This window comes from Dreissena polymorpha, chromosome 7, assembly GCF_020536995.1.
Source record: "Dreissena polymorpha isolate Duluth1 chromosome 7, UMN_Dpol_1.0, whole genome shotgun sequence".
Lineage (NCBI taxonomy): Eukaryota > Metazoa > Mollusca > Bivalvia > Myida > Dreissenidae > Dreissena > Dreissena polymorpha.
The window spans coordinates 40,271,967-40,284,260 of NC_068361.1; positions in this window are offsets into that span (position 1 = coordinate 40,271,967).

The following is a 12,294-nucleotide window of genomic DNA, read 5'->3' on the forward strand; positions in this document are numbered from 1 at the left end:
TATTTTTGGAGAGTTTCCGCTAACTGGTTTTAATTGACTCGCTATTTCATGGATTTAAGACAGCATTTACATTGCATTAACTTGAATTTTGTTTAATATCTATTATTATGTGTTTCGATGGTGCAATAAGCGGACTACTACTACTACTACTTCTACTACTACTACTACTACTACTACTACTACTACTTCTACTACTACTACTACTACTACTACTACTACTACTACTACTACTACTACAACTACTACTACTACTACTACTACTTCTACTACTTCTACTACTACTACTACTACTACTTCTACTACTACTACTACTACTACTACTACTACTACTACTACGTCTACTACTACTACTACTACTACTACTACTACTACTACTACTACTACTTCTACTACTACTACTACTACTACTACTACTACTACTACAACTACTACTATTACTACTACTACGTCTACTACTACTACTACGTCTACTACTACGTCTACTACTACGTCTACTACTACTACTACTACTACTACTACTACTACTACTACTACTACTACTACTACTACTACTACTACTACTACTACTACTACTACTACAACTACTACTACTACTACTACCACTACTACCACTACTACTACAACTACTACTACTACTACTACTTCTACTACTACTACTACTACTACTACTACTACTACTACTACTCCTACTTCTAGTACTAGTTCGAATACTACAACTTACACTAAACCTACTACTTTTACTAGTATTCCTACTTCTTAATAAGCTACGCAGTATTCAACATAGTAAATTTGGTATAATAATAAGGATTGTAGTTATAACAATACTGTTTACAAGTTAGGTATCGTTTTAATTGTGTGTCCTTATTCTTTCATCGGGTGGATTGTAGAAAGTAGGTATTTATAAAAAATAATAAGAATGTGCTCCTGTGAAATTCGGGGAATACACGCTGTCAAAAGTTTACTCAAAGAGAAATGCATTACAGTTATCAAGATTTTAAAACAAGCATGTACGCGTAATCAATTTTTGACCTCGTGACTTCTTTCAGATAACAAAACTAAAATGAGATAATTGAGTACTCGGTAAGTGTCGCGGACAAGGAAGTTATTTAGGCGACATGTTAACTTGAAACATTCACAATTGAAGCTCTTGACTCACTCAATAAATATACCTGTTTTTTTTATATCGGGTATGTTTATTTTTAAACAACACGTATTTACTGAAAGTAATACGATACCATATAGAGATCGATTTGAAAGATTTGTATCAAAAGAATACAATCATAAGATACATTCAAATACATTAATTTCTTTTCAGTTTATAACTTTTATCAACAGCGGAAAAAAAAAAATTTGTTTTTTAACGAAAATTAGCTTTCAAGTAAGGAAACGATAGATGCACCGGAAACGGACTATTCAGAGCTGTAATGCTCTTAGAATATCACAATTTTTCAAGACATTTTTTTTCCAGCTTTACCTTTTTTTCCAACAATTTAACGTTAATTTATTTTTAAAAGTCTTTCTCTTTGAAGATGATTATTTTGTAGAATTTTTTCCATCGCCAGATTTGTCGCATTTTAAAATATCTCTGGACTTGTACCGTGGGAAACAAAAGATGTATAATTATACCGTTTATAACAGCTAAAACGTTTAAACGTTATAATTTGTTACACATTAATCCAAGAAACATTATAGTAGGGAAATTTGTGACAAACTGTTCTCACCAAACAGGACAATCCATTCAAAGAAATATATGGAAATATATAACATACCTATTTATTTATCAGCAGTAGGGTTTGTAGTTTAAACTTTTGGCAACGGACCTATATATATATATATTTAAGGATTGATTCCTATTGTTCGGGCTTATATGCTGTATGAACGCTCAGGGCGAGTATTGAAAATTCCTTGAAGCGCGCTAGCGCTTCTCGGTAAATTTTCAATACTCGCCCTGAGCGTTCATACTGCATAAAAGCCCGACAAATAAGAATCAATCCTTATATATATATTTTTCTTTTGATTTGAAACAATAAAAACATATCCGAGCATAAAAAGCAACTCAGAATTGAATGCTTTAAGGGAGGCAACACCTGTTGTAATCTTGGTTTCGGGAACAGCTACTACCCGTCCCTTAAGGTTGTATTATTCATTATTCCTGCGCGAAGAAAAGCAGTTCTAAATTTTTACTCTTTGAATGTTTCTTTGAAGGTATAATATCGAGCTGTCTATAGATAAATGTTATTTTTTATTGTTGTTCGTAACACAGATAAAATGGAATTCAACGATTTCATAGAATATATTTACTTTTAATAATAGTCGAGCAGCAAACGCGCGACAAGAATGTCACGGTCACTTTACATCAGCTCGAGAGTTGAGTGGGAAGAGACTGTGTTCCGGAGTAATTTTAAATATATATATATACGGATTTTACTTTTCCAGAGGTAAAACTAGGATAACCTATTTATATCTCTGTTTAAGTATTTTAAGGTTGATATTTTACATAATAAATCATAATCAAATCATTGTGCATTCGCGAATTTCGGTGACAATTGGAGCGATGATAAAAAGTAACTCAAGCCAATGAGGTTAATTATTTCATCTGCAATTTATTACATTTGTATTTTATTCAACACATAAAACAAGTTTAAGGAACTCATTTTAAATTTTGAAACAATTGAACACGTTTATTCAACCTTTAACTTAGTAGGAACAAGTTTATTCAACTTTTAACTTGCTAGTAATTGTCAAGATCATAAACTTAAATCGTTTAACTTTAAATTTGTCTTAGATCTAATTGCTTTGATATTCAACTGCTAGATCTCATAGTCAACAATTTCTAGAGAAAACATATTATGTTAATTCTAATGTGGCTTTGTAATGTTAATAGTGCAATTGCTCAATGAAGCTCCCCTAAAGAGTTCCGTGCTGCAATAGTTTGTTGATTGCTTTGCACTAATTGGGAATTTGCAGACATTTCATCCCCGTTGTGTAAGTCCCGTATTTGCATTTCTATGACTGGTCTCACGGTTTGCTCGCTCGAAGATGTGGCTGATTGACACTTAACGAGCTTTTTTGCTGATTAACATGTAGGTTCTGTTAGAGCTGACAGGGTGTTGCTCATCGACTTTTTCTCGTTTATATTGCAGCCAAGGTTGTATGAACGAATGGAGGCCTTGTTTCGGTGACCATTTATGAACATGATGTGACGAGCTTCATGGCCAGCATCATTCATGGCGTGGATCGCTGTCGCTCGCAAGCAGTGACCAGTGTAACGTTGGGAAAGCTTGGCGATGGTGCTGATATTCTTCATAAAGTTTTCAAAAGACCGTTTTGCTAATGGCTTCTCTGTGTACCATGTATTTGATGATTCTGGAGAAGAATGGCGTTGTTGCGAAATTGATTGAAGAGCATAGTTGTATTAGGACTTTGTTTTTCAACCAATTATTTTAAGATCTCTACTGGACACAAACATTCACCTGTTGCATAGAGCTTTTTTCAGACATGGGATTCGTTGAGCTTGATCCTCCTTGGTGGTTTTTCTGTTTGATTTCTTGGTTTAAGACTATATACTGCGAGTCTGAATCCCCTTTGAAGTCAAGGCTCTTTATGCCCCTAATAACAAAATGCACTGCGATCACGTACCATACTGCTTCTCGTAGTATAACTGGAGAGTTTTCATACTTCTGAAGATAGGTTGCAGTTTTCTCCAGGTCTTCTTTTGTCAGGTTTTTTTTTGTGCTGCGTAGGCCTCGACAGCCCATCTTCTGTCCTGCTCCGTACAAATCCAATATCTCGAACTATATCAATGTTTCTGTAGATATCCTTAGATACCTGTTAATGGCGCTCCTGATATTGACCAATGTGTTCCTGTGGTATTCATTTCTGTGTTGCTCTGGCATTAACTGCTCTCTTATTTGTTGGGTTTAGGCGTGGTATCGCAATAAAACTTGCGCAGTTTTTCAGCCAAATCTTCCTTTCCCACTGTCTCGATATCTAAATTCTTGCCACGCCATATAGCTCCTGATGCCAGTCTGAAAAAAAAGACTCTATATAAGTATTTATTTTATATAAAAATTAGGAAATTATTTGTTTTAAACACACACTGTGATTGCATTCCCGACAGGTCTTCAGAGTTGTTTTTTTATCTTTCAATTGTTTTGTTTTTAAGGCTCTATTTGATATTGAACCAATTACTGTCAGATTAAAGGGGCACATTGATGCTATCTTTAAAACGGTATTTTATTTTCAGAAACAAATTTATAAATTGTAAACTACTTATTAGATGAGTTCTTATATCACAAACCTCATTTTGTAAATATTTGTTACATATTTATTTTAATGGCTGTAATTGAAAAAAGAGCTTTAAAAGGTACTGTATGCACTTGTATGATGTTAAATTGTCTTCTTGTAAAACTGTTGAGAATACATTTTGATAATTATATTGGTGCATAATTATAATCACTAAATTCCTTTGTGAAACGGATTGATATTGAATGGACGGTTTCAGGTAAGTGTGATTTTTATTTAAAATTATTAAAACCTGCTATATCATACCTTGAAACAACTTAACGCCCAATTGTGTGCTTTTCTTAGTAGCTGTAGACTGGTGCTTTGTCTCTAAGCTATCAATATCCGCCTCTGCCAGACACTTGAACCTTTTTTGCTGAGGTTCATAATTAGATTCAGTCTCATTTTTGACACACTCACTGTCCTGTTCATGTACCTCTGTCTCAGATTTGCTGGGTTTTTCAAATTTTACAATGTTCTTTTCAAGCGAGTTTATCAACGGGTTAAGCAAAATCAACTCGTTAATTTTTCTACAGAAAATTAAGAGTGAATGTAAATTATTGATTGTTGCAATATTTACAAATTTTTTGTTCCGGCTCTTGTAACAGCAAACAAAACCTTTTTTAAAAGAAATAATGTATTTGAAACGTATGAACCTGTGTTCTACTTTACTTTGTTAATCGGTTTATAAGAAACGATTTGGAGTGGATGTAAAATATCCGCGTATAAATACCAAACCAGCTTGTTAAAATGACTTTCAATAACGAAAGCTACTGCGGGATGATACAAGTTTTATTGTTGCTTCGTCCATACCATAGGGATAAGTATCGGACCCGTATTTCATTATATTTTATGAAATGAAAAAAAAAACAGCTTGAAATTTGAGGTCCAAAACACGACTTTTATCGTTTGAACTGAGGTACCATGAACACTTTAACCATTCGGTATCGAAGCTCAACACCATAAACAATAAATTACTGTTACCGTAAAATTTAATTATGAGTGTGTTCGACCATTAAATCTTATGACCCGTCCTCTTGCTCCACAAGCCGATTTTAAAAGACCACCAGTAGCTGAAAAGAACTCACTCGAGGCACAAAGCTCGGTATTGCAGTTACTACGTGGACATTGAATATTCCATTGTAGTTGATTTTTGAGTTGAGAAAACGTTATTCATGTATTAGTGAATGCAACATCTGGTATAACTCATGTTAAATGCTATCATCCTTATTGTGCATTTCTGAAAATGTGTATCTCTGAATTATATTATGTAATTTCAAGTTGCCCTAATTTGAAGTATGCATTGATTTATTCGCGTCAAGCGTTTTTAAATGCATATCGTATACAGATACATGTATACTAATTTTTGAGAAAACTTCATATACAGAAGCCTTACCTTTTTGAACATTAGCCGTCGCTAAAAATGAATCGAGGGGTGGGATGGCCGTTCTTTTGTCAGCTTTTAAAAAGTATTGAGTTGTTGGAAATTCGATTATATTTTAGAAAATATTAATAAATAATAATACACAATAAACACAAATAACTAAATCAAAAAGGCCCAAAACTTTGTTATTACCCCTTATAACTCCCTGGGAATTGTAGATGTTCACACCTTGCACCTGGTAACCAAATACAAGAGGTCTAGCAAATAACACCACGGAGTACCGAAATAACTATCCATCTCTTAACGAACGGTTTAGGGCTTTATTGCGCAAATGCCATTACTCCATAAGCGAGGATCTAATCCACAAAATTATTTTGTGCGGTCTCCACAAACTTTCCAAATATGCCGATATTGTGGGGGTCACATTACCTTGAAATATTTCCCCTTTAATTACCAAAACCTAGCCTGTTAATTCCATTGCGTATATTACATCAAAAGACAAGTTTATAATTTAAGGGACCAGAAGTCGAACCTTTCTTGCGTTAGCCGATTTGATAAGCCTGGAATATCGTCGACCAGGGGGTATTAATCCATTTGGGTGTTCAGATTAGGGTACAAGATTAATTTATTTTTTCACGCTGTATAGGTTCCCGACATTTTGGCACATAATCGTGTAGCCAAATATGTATATATTTTTTTATTTTGTGTCAATTCTCCCTAGAGATACGGATACGCAAGATGGCCTGAGTGAAAACATGCTAACGTTATTGTTTGGTGGTCTGAGATTAAAACAATACATATTTGGTAAGCACTTATTAATCGTGAATGCCTACACGCGCAATTAAAACAAATGAGCTGTTGTTTACTGCACCTCCGCGGTAGAATATAATTAAAAATCAATACAACAGTTTGACATTGAATTTATTCACAAGATGGGAACCTACCGATATAGATGTTGGACATGTTATATGTAGACATTAACTACCAGAAATGTTATTCTTTACGCACACTTGCAATCGGTTAAAAACAATTACCGGTAAGTGACGCGAAATTTGCACAAAACGTTCACAAATGTTGTAATACGCATACAATCGTACTCTGATGGAAACAATGCTTAAATGTAAAAGTAATTTATCTAAAGACATAATGAATTATGTGTCAAAATGGTAGTATCTTCAAAGGGCTTGAACAAGTTATCCGACCAGCTGAATTAGGGATGAACACGTAGGCCACTTAGGCAGCGAGAGAACAGCGAGGCCACAGAACATTGAGAAATCGTTTAAGCCAGAGATGTCATTTAAGCTAACGTAATATTTACTAACTTGATCGTTCGGCCATTCCTACTGAGGGTATGCTAAAACCATTTACAACTGGTCAGTAAATACAACTCCGTTAGTCATGGTATTATAATGAAAAGTGCACTCTTAATCATTTTGCTGTTCTTAATGATGGAGGATATTCGGAGTTTACATCTGGTGATATCATGTAATATGCCAATTCCAATGTATCTAACATGTTCATATCGTGGACCAAAGTAGTTACGTGCAACATTGTTATACAGATAACAATAGCTCAAGTATCTCTCTTTGAAATATATTGATGTTTTTTAAAACGGGTACGTGTGGCAGGAAAGGATAGGAAAAGACACTGTATGCATGGTTGGTATTTCATGGCTAGTAGAATATCACAGGGCATGGCAAGGCAGACATGTATTGCAGGGTAAAACCTCGACAAGGCAGTTTAGCGAAGGACTGTTTGTTGCTTGATTGGACAGATCACAAAAGAAAAGCAGAGCAGAAATAGTAGTTCTGAACTAGTAGTATAATACAAACGGGTGCCTACGATGCTTGATTGGATTTTTTATAAATGCTGATTATGTTCGACATTGTCTTGACTAAAAGAAAATTTGTGTTCCGAAAAACATTTTGTGTCCATGGCGTTCAAATACAAAAATGTCCGCAAAAAAAACATAGAAAAAACACTTTTTATGCACAATGACAAATACACATATACTTTTCACGATATTGGTCAGCTTTTAATTTAACAAATTGTTAACATAATATTCTTATGAAAAATAAATTTTTGGTGAAATATAATACATTCAATTAATGTAAAAATGATATTATACACGAACAATCAGTACAAAAAATAACTGTGTTATCCATTATTGTAATATATAAGACAAGACAAATGGGTGGTGTTAATAACAAATGTGCATGTTGAAATATTTTGAGATATACTAGCCCAATATAGCTTGTTTTGTCTATGTATGTGAATCTTTTTTTATACTCTCAGTTGCATTTACATCGGTTTAAATCATAAAATACATGTTTCTTCCAAATAATAGTAAAAATAAAGAACAAAAAGATCGTCTATCAACAAAGGGCATGTTTATCTCACTCATTGAGCACTAGTAAAAACGGTGAACGGGAACGGTGCATGACATGGAGGTTTAATTTAAATGTGCTGATGAGTTTTTAAATTGTCTAGGATCAAACATATGTTGTTACCACGAAAATGTGTGTTTCCATATGGTCTAAATCCATGATGGCCGCCATATGGCCGTAATTTCACAAATGACATTAACAACATACAATTTTCAAAATTTTGGTAAGCTTTTTGAATTAAATCAATTAAAAAAAATATTTTTTAAAAACAGAAAAGTTTTTGAAATATAATGCATTAAATGTATTAATTATTAAATACGTGAAAAATAACGAAAACAAATGTGTACCTGATACGCAGTTTAGATGTTATCATCATGAAAACTACATTTATACACAACAACGAGACTAGGAATAATGAGATATTATATTTGATGTGAATATGATCAATAAATGTGATATATAAGACAAACACGTGGGTTGGGTAAAAGGCGAATCTAAAGAAAAAATGCCTTTTGTGCATGTTGATATATCTAGATACACTAGCCTTTTTAACTTGTAATGTTCATGTATGTGGATTTTTGTATACTTATAAGTGCATTAAAGCGTATGTAATTAGCATAAAAATTTCATATCATCATGATATAATTATTAATGTAAACATATGACAAAAGTATCATATAAAAACGGATTAAAATCTGTCACAATAGATAAATAGCACACCTTTTTGTATGATGCCACTTAAATTGTTCAATAAAAACATACTTGTTTTGAAATAAACAGTGTCATTTTTGCCGATTAGATGATAATGGGCTTACTAAAACGGATACATTTCATAATATTCAATGTAGAGAAAAGCCCGTATAAAAATCTGTAAATATAAATAAATTCAATTTTACCCAACGGTCATGAAACATTTGTTGTGCGTTTATAGATTAGTTTTTGCCGTTTTTGACGAAAAAAAATACAAAAGCATTCTTATTTTTCGAATTTATCGGGTACCATACCACACAGGACAGGAAGTTTTTGACGAGGCCATTCACCGCTAGTAAACGACATGGCTGCTTAAAACTTTTTAACAATTTAAGCTTACAGACGCTGTTGTTTGGATCAAGTTATTTATGTGACGTTGTTTCTTAAAGGAAAATGTGTGCTTTTAATGTTTAGAAATAAATTAGATGAGTAGAGTTTAGATGTTTAATTAACCTTTTTGCGCCATCTTTGAAAATCGGGCCATGTAGTGCGTTAATAAGAAGATTCACTAATCGTGTAAAAGCAGATAACATTAAATCGCAATCATCTTTTTATCTACGAAGGGATATCTTACAGTTGCTTTCAAAATAAAGAACTTATAGCCTCAACAACATGGGGTCTTTTTCAATCAACGGATATTTTTGCATTTTTCTAAAAGACGAACCTATGCTACGGAGCTGACGCTAAGAACAAGAGGTGGTGCAAATACACATTTACCTATTGTTAATTTACAACGTTTTAACGTATTATGCTTACAGGATTTGCACTGCCATGTTATTGCATGCGTGTGTTTTTACAGGTGTTTATTGAGCAGAGTACGTTTTTGGCAAACAGGTAATCCTCACAAAGGAGTTCTGCCAAAACAGCCTTGAATGATTGAAACTTGAGTCTTTGTAATAGATACAAAAGGACAATGTCAACCACTTTTGAGGTCTTTGATCGAACGGATGTTCTTTGAATGGCATGTTTTAAAGACACACTAACTATAAAAAACAGACAATACAACCACGTCTATTTGTATAAGGATTAATCAAATTCTTATTGAACAAAAACTTAGTCTAGAACTGTCGGGTGTTGGATCGAACAATTTAATTTGGAATTGCTTGTGTTCAACCTTTAAATGGCACTTACGAGGTGGCGTACATTTTGTAAACCTTATTTCTTAGAGATATTAAACCAAACCTAACAAATCATTGCCTATCCTATTATAGATATATTTATTTTAACGCTTCAATACATGAAATTTAAGAAATTCTACATATTTAGTTGCGAGACCGATATAACTAATTTGTGGGAGCGACTTAATAATTCGTGGTAACGAGTACCTTAGGAGTGCTAGCGACTAAGCTGATTTATGAGAACGACTCATTAAGTCGTGGGATTGATATACCCTACAATTTTGATGAAGATTATCTATTCGTGGAAACCACATAATCAACCGAACACGAAACACATTGTTTTAAAAGAATTTAAATGCATGAATCTGTCCTATAATAACATACGGTGTTATGATAGTTTTCCTTGTATCATTCGTGTCATACAAACGAATATATACATTTTACAACGACCTACATGTTTCATTCCGGTGATTTGCTATGTCTTTTCGACGAGTTACTTATCTCGTTTAGCTCTTGATCCCACGACTTAAAAAATCGTAAGAACTATGTACTATTGTAAATTAAAAAAATATACATGCCCACGTCACATATGTGCTGGCATACAAGATGATCCAGATAATGCTTTCTTAATCGGCCGAGTAAATTGTAAGTTTCTCTATCATTATCATCAACACAATTTTTACAATAGGCTATATTTATCACAAGTTCTGTGCATGCATATAAACGTTAGTATATATTGAATCTGCTCATTAAAATTGAAATTCTTTCGAATTTTGTGCAGACGAAGTATATGGTAAAAATAATTGAGCATCGATCTTTATTTATAAAATGACGTTTGCAATGCTTTTTATTATTTTACAAAGTTAATGTAAATGATTTTTACCGAGTACTCAATAATGTTATGTTTAATTGTCACATTTCGTAATACAACCGTTTAGATCAGGGTATGAAACACATCGTGTCAGGGAGTAGTAGCATGTTTTTGACTAAAAAACTGGTATTGAAAAAGGATGTTTCACATATGTGACTATTTTTAAGTTGAGGAGTCATACAAAATTGAATGCTTTACCCAAAACGATCTTGTGGTTATTGGTGTCGCTCTGGAGAGCGGAGACTAGTATGTAATGCAATTTTTTTTCGCTTATGGGAGGAGAAGTTATTTTACGGATCAATGTATATATTTTTGTTTTAAGAATATCTTGCATAGTATCTTGATTTCAGCCGGAAAAGCTCAGTTGGGAGAGCGTTAGGCTGAAGTTGTTTAAGCAACAATCATCTAAAGGCCCCCGGTTCAATCCCGGGTTCCGGCACTAACGGAACAGTTCGGCGGCTGACAATGTTTTTCAGTCAGGTTTATAAATATAATACAGCTTTATTTTATGCAGACATTTTAAAATCCATTTTACTACAATCGGACATTTTTATTAAAATTAATGGACTCCGCGTGTTAACAATGTTAATTAGAATTTCTTACATCACTTAAATATCTTATAAAAATACACGTGTTTTTATATTAAAACATAAATGCAAACACCACATCTATTATCCATTTATTTTTATGATTGTCTATCATAGACCCTAAGTACTATCCTTACCACATATAGAACGCGAAGCGTGACACGTATTATTGATTGTAACAATTAGTTGCGATAAAGGAAGCAGCCGCTTATCAAGGAGGAGCTGTGTCCCAGCAACCCGTTTCCCTAGAATCAAGCACTCCTCGGATTTTTTTTAAGAACCACATATAGAGCGCGAAGCGCGACACGTATTACTATCCAGGTGGTATGGGCCCTTATGAATTATTCGACCATTACGTCCATAGTTATCTTCCTTAGAATTTGATAAAAATTTGAAATCGTTGTTCGAAGTTCAAAATTTTCATCCGATTGTTCCCAAACTTGCACAGGGTTTTTTTATCAATGAGGACCCAACCCAAACTCTCTATATGAGCAATATCGGACCATAAGTCCAGAATTATGTCTCTTTGAATTTAAAAATAAAAGTAAAAACTGCTTGGTTAGGTGTTATGTCAACATTTTTCATCAGATTCTTCATATCAATGAGCATTTTTACCTCATTAAAAATGAGAAACATCGGGACAATAAGTCCAGATTTTTTTTCTATTGAATTTGACAAAATAAACAATTTCCACTTGTTTAAAAGATTTCACAACTTTTGTCTGAATCTTTCCAAACTTGTTAAGTGTTTTTATATCAGTATTACTCGAACCCTATTGAAAATGATGAATATCGGAGCAATAAATCTATTATGATCTTTTACTGAATTTCAAAATATTGTGAAATGCAGCTTCTTTATGCAATTTACAGTTTTTATTCATTTTTTTTTTAACTTTTACAGTGTTTTCATATCA